This window comes from Cryptomeria japonica, chromosome 1 (genome assembly GCF_030272615.1).
Source record: "Cryptomeria japonica chromosome 1, Sugi_1.0, whole genome shotgun sequence".
Taxonomy (NCBI): Eukaryota; Viridiplantae; Streptophyta; class Pinopsida; order Cupressales; family Cupressaceae; genus Cryptomeria; species Cryptomeria japonica.
Genome location: NC_081405.1, coordinates 31,895,195 through 31,908,644, shown reverse-complemented (window position 1 = coordinate 31,908,644; position 13,450 = coordinate 31,895,195).

Sequence of the window (13,450 nt, the reverse complement as noted above, 5' to 3'; positions counted from 1 at the left end):
TGTGATATTGATGTTGCTAGTATCGAGGTTATTAAAGTTATCCCCACTGTTAGCAATTAGGTCTTTAATATTCCTCAAGTTCAACCCGATTGCAAGTATGACCTTACTAGGACTAATCCTCTATTTGAGGACTCTTACAAGGGTGGGATTTCCATAGTCGGTGCTCTTTCCAACCTTGGGAAGCATCCAGACCAACAACTTCCTCCTAAGTCCCTGGACCATGGAGATGGAGATGTCTTGAGTACTAATGGAGAGGAAACCTTCATTGAGGTCAAAATAAATAGGGGAAGACCCTTGATCAACAAGGTCTCTCCTCCCAAAAAAATATGGATAATAAGGATATCTTCCTAGGTGCTTTATTAGTTTTAAGACTACCAAGGACTACTCCTCTTAATTGTTGCTATGGACTTCAACCTCATTTCTTGGAATATAAGGTGCCTTGAGTCCCCTAATAGAAAACATATTATTAGAAGATTTGTGAATTAGCACAAGAATCTAGACATCCTCCTCCTACAAGAAGAAAAATATTCTAAATTTATGCTAGAAGTCAACCTCAAATTTGTATGGAAAGATGCCCTGCAATTCACCACCAATCATGATAAGGGTAGAGGTGGTGCTTGTTGGCATTTTGGATATGTTGATACGGTTTTGTCATTGATGTCAACACTTGTCATCGCTTGTCAACACTTATCAACACTTGGAGATCTTTGGTTATGTTCACCGGCAAGTCAGAGACTTATGCAAAGTCACCGGTATTTGGTTCACCGACAGATTATATTGTTCACCGACACTTGGAATGACTTGGAAACTACTTGGTTATGTCGAAGACATTATTCGATCACTTGGTTTTGGCAATTTGGTTAATTGTTTATTCGGGTTTGCATATTTGCCGTTACCAGCAAATAGGTCCAGGATAAGCACCGACAAACATATCTATTCCATATCAACACAACATGTTATGGAGATGATTTATTATTATTGTAAATGCATTGAGCTGACATCATGCACCACATATTGATTTACTTGTAATTGATTTTATTGTAATATCTTTTAGTGAGCCAACCTTTTCAATTGGTCTTAGGTTATGGTATAAATGTAAGATCTCATTTGTGAGATCAAAGTGTGAATGCAAAAAAGATTGCAATAAGGTATATGCAAAAATAAGCAGGGCTATACACGTAGACATCATTTGAAGGTTGAAGGAAGGATTTTGTGAAGGCAATCATAACTAAATCGGTACTGAATCCAACATATGAAGATGCTATTTTATGTAGTACATTATCATTGGATTTGTTGTCTTCAAAATCTGACTCACTTCAACATCCTTATAATAAGATGATTAAACTTTGTGCAAGAGGAATGTTAAGGGGAAGGAAATTCTTAGGACAACATATGACAAGGTTTGATTTAACCTTTTACACTTCGGACTTATTCATAGTCTAGGCGGGTATACCTTTGTGAACTGGATTCACACTTTCAAAAGATAAATCCACAGCAAACCAATCCAGAAAACCAATGGATCTATTCACCTTGAAACTAACTGAAACAAAGGAATGAAAATTATACTCATATTCAGTATTTTGATCAACAAAATATGCAATAGACAACCTTGATCAATACCAGTGCCTTATCCAAGGTCACAGAGTCACCAAAATTCAAACAATACTCCCCAAATAGAATATCTCCACACATCCCATTGGCTCGGCCTCTTTTAATCCCTATATATATGCCTAGCATACATGAGAATTTATACATATCAAATCAAACTATTCTCATCAATATTCAAGATGTCTCATAGGTAATTTACTGGTAGAAGTGATCCCTGCATATTTAATTTCCCTCCTAAAGAGAAAAGCTAGCAAACACATCTACTGAAAGTTGCCTTGCAACCCCTATTCAAACAAAATAACCCTGGATTATTCAGTATGAAAGTAAATAAATGCAAACACATTCGAAGATGACACAAAGCTTTACTCAAAACCGATGGTCTGTATATTAATATTATCTTCAGAATAGTATTACAAGAAGCTTTTGAATATTCCCCATTAAACTCAGAAAAGCTCAGATAAATTTTTGTAGTGTTTTCTTACAATTCTTTGCGATCCTTTTTTACATAGTCCTAGTATCCATTTATAACAATATGGATGCACATAGCTTCGGACTTTCCTAGGAGAATTAGTTACAACCATTTCTTTTCCAAAAGAAGTTACAAAGCCTTTTACAAAATAGTTACAAGTCCTTTTTGACTCCTGCAGCTTCTTCAACTTGCTGTCCAGTTGCAACCTCTTCCAACTGTTCCGAAGTGCCCTCTAATTGCTCTGCTTCCTGGATGGCATATTTCGTTATCCATTCATTGTACACATCATCAGTTGGCCATGTGAAATCAATCACTTTTGTCTTAGCCTTGGTCAACCTTTTCCAGGAATTCCTCATCTTGTTAACCTCTGAATTGAGGAAACCATAATGAGATTTAACTCTTTCTATCTCCTGAATTGTTACAACAAAAAAGGAAGCATCATCTAAATCAACAATTCCTTTTACTCTAGCTGACAATTTGGCCTCTAATTTTTTAAGCCATACTTGTTTGTCCTTTAGTTGATTTGGGCTAGCAAAAACTCCTGGAATCAATTCAAAAACCTAATCAGTATATTCCTTTTTATACAGGTTGATCTTCCTATCAGCAGTGTCTACCTATCCTGCCAATTTTACTAGATCTTTGGCGGTGTCACAAGTGGATTTAATGATAAGATCAGCCCCAACTTCATCATAAGATGCACAAATAGCTTCCAAGTCCTGCTCTTTGGGCTTCCACTTGTCAAGAATAGGTGCCAAAATGGCCTTATCCCTATTGAGCTCATTCCTCATATCCAAAATCTTGCCTATGTTATTATATAACAATGAGGCACTCATTGTATCTACAAAACTAGAAATCGTAGCCCTTACTCTCTCCTCATACTTCTTTGCATATAAGGCCTGAGCCTATTTTAAATTTTCTAGTTCTTGAAGAGTAATTTCAACCATTTGAGAGCTGGAGGGTGTTGGAGATGGTGGGAACTCAATGATAGGGCTAGTAGGTGGAGGTCTTGCAGGAGAAGAGGAGATCATTAGTGTTGAAGACTCACCTTGATGGTGTTGTCCAGTCAACTGGCTTTGCAACTTAGCAATGATGCTATCCTTACCTCTTACCTCCTCCTTAGCACTATTGTAGGCCTTCAAAATTGTCTCCAACTTGACTTGGAGGATCTCTTTTTCCTTGGCTTCCTTTTCTGCTACTGCAACACTAAATTTTGCAGTCTCTAGCACAGTGCTAGCAGCTTCCACCACCCCTGTATTCTACACTCTCTTCACCATCATTCCACCAAGGTAACTTGACCTTGGGGCAACTTTTCTTTTCTTACTCTCATTTCTCTTGAGAGACCACATGACAAGTGTAGCATTATCCTTACTGAAAGTAATTCCTTCGATGGGTTTGGTCTCCTTTCTCACTACGTCTAGTACCAAGGCATCTGCTATATCCCACTCAGGTAGAATAAGCACTCCAACTTGTGCCACCATATCTCTCCCTTGCCCAAGGGTGATCGTCATGAATTCTTCCATCATCTCTTGTTTTATTTCCTCTTCTACCAGGGCTGGATCTTTATTAGGCTTCTCACCTTTTCTCTTTTCACATCTACCATTGTACTTATCTATGTTTTGTTTCCATATAAATTGCATAAATGCTCCTAATGTGACAAAATTGTTGTCAGCCAAGAAGTCATTACTTGCCTTCTTTATCTCAGGATCCCACTCCTAGCCTTTGAGTTCAGTGGTGGTAATGTCCATTTTAGAAGCAAGGGGTTCTTCTGGCATTCCTTCTTCCACTTCATCATAAGTGTAGGCAATTTCCCCTAGACTGCCTAACTATAGGAGTTGCTCAGCTGCTGCTTTCTCATCTCCTATGTGGATAGGGGATTGGGATGGAGAATACAAAGGTGCATCCGATTGTCCTTCTTTCCCTACCCTCTACTTCTTTGGGCTTTCTTGGATGTCAATGACATCTTGTATCTTCCTCTTTCCTTTAGAGGTAGAGGGCTCCCTTGTTGTAGGCATCAGCACACTGTAACTAGATTTCTTGTGCAGTGTATAATCACCAGGAGGGATTGCTTTACTAGAAGCTGACCTACTTAGGACCACTCTTTCTTTTTCAGGGTTGCCTTTAATCACAACTTCCCTCTTCTCCTTCAGGGTCTGCATCACATCCTCAAAGCAAACAATTAAAAACTTTATTTTCTCCTCTAGACGGAAAAAGCTAGACAATGGGTCATAGCTGGCATCAAACTGATGCACAAAATCTAAGGCTTTCTTATAAGCCACCCATTTCTCCTTTCTCAGCTCTTGCTCATCTAGATCAAACTCATTTCTGATGAGGTCTTTAGGAAACTGAAATTGATGGGGCCTACCTCTGCATGCTGCTCTCTTTCTAAACATGTCGTTGAAGAAGTCTTCTGGATCAGCACACCTGGATATTGCAGTAGACAAATGATAAGGCTTGAGAAAATCCTCAAAGTAATTCCAACCTCCTTTTGTTATTACAAATCTGTGGGCTATGGTAACTGTAGGAAAATAGTCCCTTTACCCTTGCCTGTCAGTTCTGCCTCTTGTACACCACCAATTTGTCTAAGGATCTCTGCTATTCCCACTTTGAGAGGGACCTGATAGGGTAATAAGAATGGGGTGCCTCTAAAACCAAAAACTCTGAAGACTGTTGAGACTAGGTACAGATAAATGTCACCCCAATTGTGAACAATTTTTATGTTCTCTACAAATTCTTTTGGTCTTATGAATTAAAAAAACAACCTTGGGGATTCTTGGGTTCTGAGAGCAGAGGAGAGTCCTGATCTTGGATGCAAAGTATTTATCAAACTTCAAGAAACTGGCATCCTCTCTATTCCATGACAACATAGTACTCCATAGTTGTACTAGCATCTTTTCTCCTTCTTTCTCTTTGACAAGGTCCAATCCACTGGCAAAAAAATCACCACCTTTGAAAAGAAATAGATGCATCAGGAGTGAGTACCATCCGAAAGGCCTATCCACCTTTCCATTCTTTATTCTTGTTAACCCTCCATGGATAGAATCAGCAATGAAGGAAGCATAATCAAATGTTACTGCAAGAGAAGGATTCAAAATCTGAGCAATCATTAGCAAGTAGTGATTGGGCATATTCGCTTCAGCATATTCTCCCAAAACTTGGCAAAGTGTCCAATACATTCCCTTAGCCCTAAGGGTGAACATACTCAATGAAAAGGGCTCTTCTGTGTTGGGTCCTACAACTGTTAACTCGCCTATCTTCACAAAAAATTCCTTGAGAGGCCCATTCCTAAGATGACTCCTCTGTGCACTATAAATTTGAGCTAATGATTTGAAATTTATGGGTTCTAGAAAATTTGTAAACTCATTGAGCCCAAAAGCATTTCTGAATTCTTCAGTATTAATCTCAATAAGGGTTTTTCCATTTATGTCCTGAATGCTTCTTGTGACTGGATCATAGTTAAGTGCAATTTGGGTCAACAAATCCATATCCATAAATACCCCTGGGACTACCAACTTCCCAACATCTAACTCCCAAATACTGTTTTGCGGGGCTGGAGAATTTCTCATTCCAAATCCAACCTTAAATAACCCCAACCCAGACAATCCGACTTGTGGGTCTCTCAACCAGTTACCCTTGTCATACAGTCCTTCTCCTACTTTCAAACGAGGAGCTCTAGGCACCAATTCTTTTGCTTTCGATGCCTAGTTAGTTGACAACATGAGTTGTTCAAGAAAATCATCACAAATAGCTCTTTCTGGATAATTGACTTTCCCAGAAAATTCTCTCTTAGGTGCCATTTTGAAAACATAAGAAATGAATACTGCCCCCAAATAATTCTGTGACAAATCAATATCTTATCTAAAACACACGACACAGAAATTGCTACACGAGAGTATGAAAAAACCTGTTCTTAACTCGAAGGAATTTGCTCTGCAACTGAATTGACTTGCTCTATATCTGAAGAAAATAGCTCTGTATCTACTCCTCTGCAATAATTCTTTAAAAAGATACCTTCATCCGGTTGATAGGAAATCATATATTGTACCCAAGGTCTTTAACTGCAACATTGATTTCGCATGCTTCGGCCGTCCTTTCAAAATTGAATTCATGGGAGAATTCATAGTTTTTGCTCCAATGGGCCACAACGTTCCTGCAATTCTTTCCTTTCACTCTTTCGCAACTTCGCAAAGCATAACCATCGAGCAGTTTAGTCCTGTGAAATAGCGCCAACCGTTCGATCAAAAGAAACTTGATCGACCGTTACACTAACTAACAGCCTTGGCTCCGCGCTAGGTCTCACTTCTTTATTAGCTACATGCTACCATGTGGCACTCAACTACTGGCTTTGAAAAACCTTTCACATTCAACTCAACATCGGCCACATGTCTTTCCTTTATACCGCCGGTTCCACCTTGGCGGGCCCACGACTTCTTCCAAAACCACGTGTCCATGGACATGTTACCATCTATCATGACACATGGACGGTCTCCTTTTACTTTCGCTATTTCGCGGGGTATAAAGCATGAACATCTTACCCTTGCGAAATCACGTGGGCCATTAGATCATTTTCTAGTTGCTCAGCGCTTAACCATCTGAATAGACTCCAGGAGATGTGGGCCCTCTGACTCAACTTTGAACACCTGGTGTTTAGTCACCTTTAGAGCTGACATGTCAGTTTTTCATTTGCCGAGAGAAAGCACTGGGCTCCGATTAATTCTTGACACCTGTATCTACCAAGTCATCTCCTATCCTGCAACCTGACTCACCTCTAGGACCCGCCTTTTAACCTTTAATCCCGACTTGCTGATTGTTGTAGCTTATGCCACGTGCTGCCATTCTACTCGCCTTCTTGACCAGCTAGACCGTCTACTTGGCATGCCATGTCATTTTCGCAACTTCCCTGGTTTTAAACTACACACAACTTCGCCTAGCGAAATAGCAAAAGCCATAGATCCATCTGCGAGATGTGCACTACTTACTGGGCCCGACAACTTTAGGAGGAATACACATAAGGCATAAATTTTTGCGATTAATATACATGACTGCCTAGGCAAAAAAAAGGGGGGGACACTTCCTATGATCCCAAGACCCATTACTCAAGTGGATAAAGTAACGAAAGAATAGAAACCAGAGGGTTTTTATCATACATTAGGCAATTTAAAATCAAAAAATCCTAAACCCTTAAGACCTAACACAGAGCTGAAGTAATTGAAAATGCGCCTTACTCAAGATTTCAAAATCATAGTCAATTATGGGAAAAGAAAAGCCCATTTTAATCAGTGATAATAGGATTTAACCATCTAATTGTAGTCAATGTGACTCTCATTTTGTGATTGAGCAGTGAGCTCTAGGCAGCTAGCCTTTCTGCATGTGCAGAATCCATATTGTACACACATACTATCTACAGTAGTATCATTTGATTGTGGGTAAGGCTTCCCACCGTGGTTTTTTCCCTTACAGGGTTTCCATGTACAAACATTTGTGTTATGTGTTGTGGATGTTATTATCTTTCTGTTTCATGCATTAATCTTTACTAGTATTGCAATTAACTGTTAAGACTATCTATCGGTATAAAGTTTGGTTTACCGGTATTAAGCATTAAGTTTTGGTTAAGTAAATTTTGGTTATATTTATTGGACAACTGATTCACCACCCCCCCCCTCTCAGTTGTCTCTAGGACCCAACAATTGGTATCAGAGCCTAGTCCTCTTTTTGTAGAAGTTTAACAGCTTGAGGAGATCCAATGTCTTCTAACTATTTCAAGAAGGATAGTCTGAAACTTGATGGAACTAACTATGGCATATGGAAGATCAGGATGGAGACACACTTGAACTGCATTGGAAAGGATATATGGGATGTTACAAAGAATGGCTATACTACTCCTACTCAAGGTCAACCTATTCCACCTAACTTGGCTAAAGATGAGGAAAATGATTGCAAAGAAAGAGAAGCACTTTTGAGCGCATTGTCAGATCAGCAAGTCATGGGATTGTCAGATAGATCTACTGCTAAAGCTATTTGGGACAAACTAGAAACATTTAATGAAGGAGATTCCATAGTCAAAATTGCAAAACTTGAATGCTTCTAGGTCAGGTATGAAAGTCTGAAAATGGAAGAAGAAGAAAGAATTTCTACTTTTATGGAAAGAGTAAATGAAATTGTTTTGGGTATACAATGTTGTGGAGGAACCTTAAGTGAAGATGAGATTGTTTTTAAAGTTTTAAGAGCTTTGCCACTGGCATATAAAATTAAAGTTACTGCTATAAATGAATTAAGAACAATGCCTAATGCATCAGTATCTAGAGACACTTTGGTTGGAAAACTTTCAGCTTTTGAGCTTGAGGAATTTGGTCCTGTTACTACTATCAAGATAGATCTAGCTTTTAAGGCATCATCATCAACTACATACATGATAAAACCGATTGGAAAGCCTTCTATGCAAGAGAACCTGAAGAAAGAAGGAGAGAAAATGAAGAAATTGAAGAACTTGAAGCACTATTTGTAAGGAAAATGCCTAAAGGTCCAATTGGAAGTAAGTATGAAGGTAAAGCACCCTTTAAATGTTTTAACTGTAATAAGATTGGTCATATTGCTTCTAGATGCCTTGATAGACATGCAAGATTAAGAGAAGAAGCTAAAAGAACATATAAGCCTAACCCTAACTATTAGAAATACAAGTTTAAGAAGAATAGAGACAAATCTTGTTATTATGCTGAGTTACTGATGATTTTGATGAGGATACGATAGACAATGGATGGGATTTTGTTGCTATAACTGAAGATCAATCAACACCTACTGTTCAACTGGTAGAGTAGGCCCTGGTAGCTAAATTTGAAGATAAGGATGAACGGATTATTGATTCAGGACGTTCACATCATATGACTGGTGATAAGAGTAAATTATTAACCTTTTAGGATTACAATGGAGGTCTAGTAAGATTTGGAGATGATAAAGCTTGTTTGATGAAAGGAAAAGGTGCTATATCTTTTGATGATAAGCACAATACTAGTAATGTTTAGTATGTTGAAGGTTTGAAGCATAATCTTTTGAGTGTTGGTTAATTACTTGAGAAAAGATTTCAGTTATAATTCAAGAATGGTAAATGCAAAATCTTAAACAAAACTGGTTTGGAAATTGCAATCGATAATCAGACTAGAGGTAATATCTTTCATTTGAACAATAATGAGAAAGCATGTTTGATTGCACATATTGATGAAAGTTGGTTATGGCATAAGAGACTTTGTCATGTAAATTTTGATTGCATTGTGAAAATTAGTACTACTAAGGCAGTTAGAGATTTACCTAAGATTGTTAAACCTCACAATCCGGTATGTAAGGAATGTCAATTTGGAAAGCAAGTTAGAGAAAACTTCAAGAGTATTCTGGAGAAGTCTAACAATGTTCTTGATTTAATTCATACTGATTTATTTGGTCTAGGAAGAACTAGAAGTATACAAGGAGATAGATACTTTATGCTAATCATTGATGACTATTCTAGAATGTGTTGGGTTACTTTTCTCAGTGAAAAATCTGAAGCATTTGGGAAATTCAAACTATTCAAAGTAATGGTAGAAAATGAAACTAGCAAGAAAATCAAATGTTTGAGATCAAATCAAGGAGGAGAATTCACATCTAAGGAATTTAATACATTATGTGAAGTGAATGGGATCAGAAGACAGTTATCAGCACCCCGGACACCCCAATAGAATGGAGTTGTGGAAAGGAAAAACAAAACTATCTTGGATGTAGCTAGAAGTATGATATCAAAAGCAAATCTACCTCATATATATTGGAGAGAAGCAGTCAATACAACTATTTATACATTCAACAGAGTTCACATCAGAGGTGAAACCAGTAAAACCCCATATGAAATATGGTTTGGTAATACTCCTACTCTTAAATATTTCAGAATATTTGGAAGTAAATGCTATATTAGAAGAGATGAGTATATTGGCAAATTTGATCCTAGAAGTGATGAAGGAATATTTCTTGGTTATTCATCTAAGATCAAGGCATATAGTTGTTTTAACAAGAGATTGCAGAAAATTGTTGAGAGTGCAAATGTGAAGATTGATGAACAATTTAGAGGAAATTCAAGATACACAGACTCTGAACTGGCAATAGAAATAATCACAAATGAACCTATTCTGAACACACCGGTACAAAATAGTGATCCAATTACACCGCCATCATCTAGAGATTCAACAGTCACTGAAGAACAGTAGCAAGTAAAAACACCCTGGTATGTAAGATTGAATCATTCTGAAGATCAGATAATTGGGAACAAATTTCAAGGAGTTATGAATAGAGGAAGATTGGGAAATGAGGAGGTATGTCTTATTTCTCAAATTGAACCTACATCAATTAATGAGGCATGTGAAGATAAATATTGGATTAAAGCTATGGAAGATGAATTGGAAAAAATTGAAAGGAATAACACTTGGTCATTAGTTCCCTAGCCTAAAGACAAAAATGTATTTGGAACTAAATGGGTTTTTAGAAATAAACTTAATGAAGATGGTATGGTAATTAGAAACAAAGCAAGATTTGTGTGTAAGGGATATTCTCAGAAAGAAGGAATTGATTACAATGAAACCTTTGCACCGGTAGCTAGAATTGAGGTAGTCATACTTTTATTGGCTTTTGCAGCACACAAGAACTATAAAGTATATCAAATGGATGTTAAGTGTGCATTTCTAAATGGAGATCTTGAAGAAGAAGTTTACATTGAGCAGCTTGATGGATTTTGTTTGATAGATAACAATGACATGGTTTGCAGGTAAAGGAAATCTTTATATGGATTGAAGCAAGCTCCTAGAGCTTGGTATGCTAGATTGGACAAATATCTTTTGAAGCTTGGTTACACTAAAGGTAATGCTGACAACAATCTATATTACAAAGTGAATAATGATGACATCTTGGTTATTGAAGTTTTTGTTGATGATATAATCTTTGGAGGAGAAGATGGTTTGTGTAAAGACTTTTCTAACAAAATGAAGCAAAAATTTTTAATGTCTATGATTGGAGAGATAAAATTCTTTTTAGGATTGCAGATTTCACAAACTAATAAAGGTATATTCCTATGTCAATCTAAGTACTTCAAGGAATTATTAAAGAAATTTGGAATGGAAAACTATGAACTGGTAAGCACAACTATGACTACAACTGATAAATTATCTTTGAAGGATGAATCTACACCTGTTAATCTAACTAGATACAAATCTATGATAGAAGGTTTACTGTATTTGACACAAACAAGACCTAATATTATGAATGCAGTATGTATTGTTTCAAGATTTCAGAGTAATCCTAAAGAAAATCATGAATCAACAGTGAAAAGGATTTCCCAGTACCTACAAGGCACTACAAATCTTGGTTTATGGTATCCTAGAGATGAAAATTTTGACTTATGTACATACACAGATGCTAATTGGCCAAGAGATGTGGATGACAGAAAGAGCACCACCGGTGGAGCATTTTTTCTTAGTAGTAGACTAATTTCATGGTTGAGCAAGAAACAGAGTTGTACAAGTCTATCAATAGTAGAATCAGAATATGCTGCCGCGGCAACTAATTGTACACAAGTATTATGGATCAAGCAAATGTTGAAGGACATAAAGGTAAAATGCAAGGAACCTATAACTATCTACTATGATAATATGGCAGCAATTGATATATCAAAGAACCCGGTACTTCACTCTAAAACTAAACATGTTTCTATCAAAATAAACTTTCTAGAGGAGAATGTTGAAGCTGTTGGCATTACAGTAAGAAAGATTGTTGATATTCAATAAGGATATTGAGAAGGCTGTTGAAGATTATTGATATAACTGAAAAAGGATGATAACTATCTTTATAACATTATTTTGTCATTGATGTCAAGAAATTGATTATCTGATTTAGTATGATGTTGCCATATCTTGAGAAGATTGATTAGAAGAGAATTAAGATGTTGGTAAAAGACACAGAAAGAATGTGATGAATAAAGGGAGGAATAAGTTATTCAATGGGAAACTATTACTGAGTTAGACAATGGTGGGATCATGATGTTTAGATTGTTTTGATATCCTACACATGTTGTTGATTGTAAGGTTAATACTATAGTATGCAACCGAGAAATCAACCTAGTCGGTAAACCCTAAGGAACCTAGTTGGTAAACCCTAAGGTTATCGATATCAGTTAATGAAGTCAAAATGTCTACCGAGTAAAGTTTAGTATTTACCGAGTTGCAACCAAGTTATGACAGTGCGCATGGGATGGATAAAAGCATTATTTAATAAAGGACAATGATTAGCTGGAGATGTATAAATGATTGGTATGCCATGGATGAAGTTTGTTAAGGATCTATGGCAAAGGAAAATCGGCAGGAAGATCTACAACACAAATTGAACTGCAATAACCTTATGCAAGTTCCAAGAAGGGAATGCAAGTCCCGAGGTGATGGGATGGGGTTTGGGATAGACTAGCCTAGTCTATGCTCTTGGATCCTTTCCTTGGATCACCTGGTGCTCTCTGCACACCCTAGGGTCTCTAGGACTTCCCTTTTCTTGAGGAATCCTCTGACCATGCCCAATCCACCCACCAATGAGTTGCAATGCTACTCCTAAGGTCTCACCTACTCATGAGACTCAAAACACCTTACTATGGCTAATAAGGGCTAATCTTGTTCCACACCTTCCAAGGTCTTAGAAAGGTTGTTTCAGGTCTATTTCATGGTCTATCCACCCATTCATGAGCCCCCAAGAGGTTTCAAGCCTTCAACCCCTTACCAATTTCACTATTTTGTGTTTTTGCCTCCAAATAGGGCTACAAGGATTAGGACCAATTAGGCCTCCTAACCGGTCTTCTAGGGCTCCCTCTCACAAACGATGCACAAAAAACCCAATCTCCCAAAAAGGACTGCCATTCATTTGGAAAGGACTCAAGGATTTTCTAGGTTTTAGGCCTCCAAGTGTCCGTACACTGTCCTAGGTGGATTTTAAGGTTTTCAAGGGTTTTTGTGAGGGTTTTTAGAGTCTATCTGGGTCATAGTGGGTGTTTTGAGTTTTAGCAACCTTTTTTGGATTGGTGGAGGCTCCTCCTTCACACCAATGATGCTTCACTCACTCCGTTACACTTCCTCCAAAGGATACACTCTCCAATAACCAACTTTTCTCTCCAAGACCTCTGCAAATTGACCTCTCCTAACCGGGCACTGTCGAGTCTCGCCTAGGAGTGGGCCTTTGCTTGGTCTCCTTCCATTTACAAGGGCCCTTCTTGCATGGGACTATAGTACAGGGTCTTCACTCTCATTCCCCATGGTTTCATGGTGATTTCACAATGGGGAATGGAGTTAAGACTTCATTTGCTCAAACCGGTCCAAAACTGGACAGTGG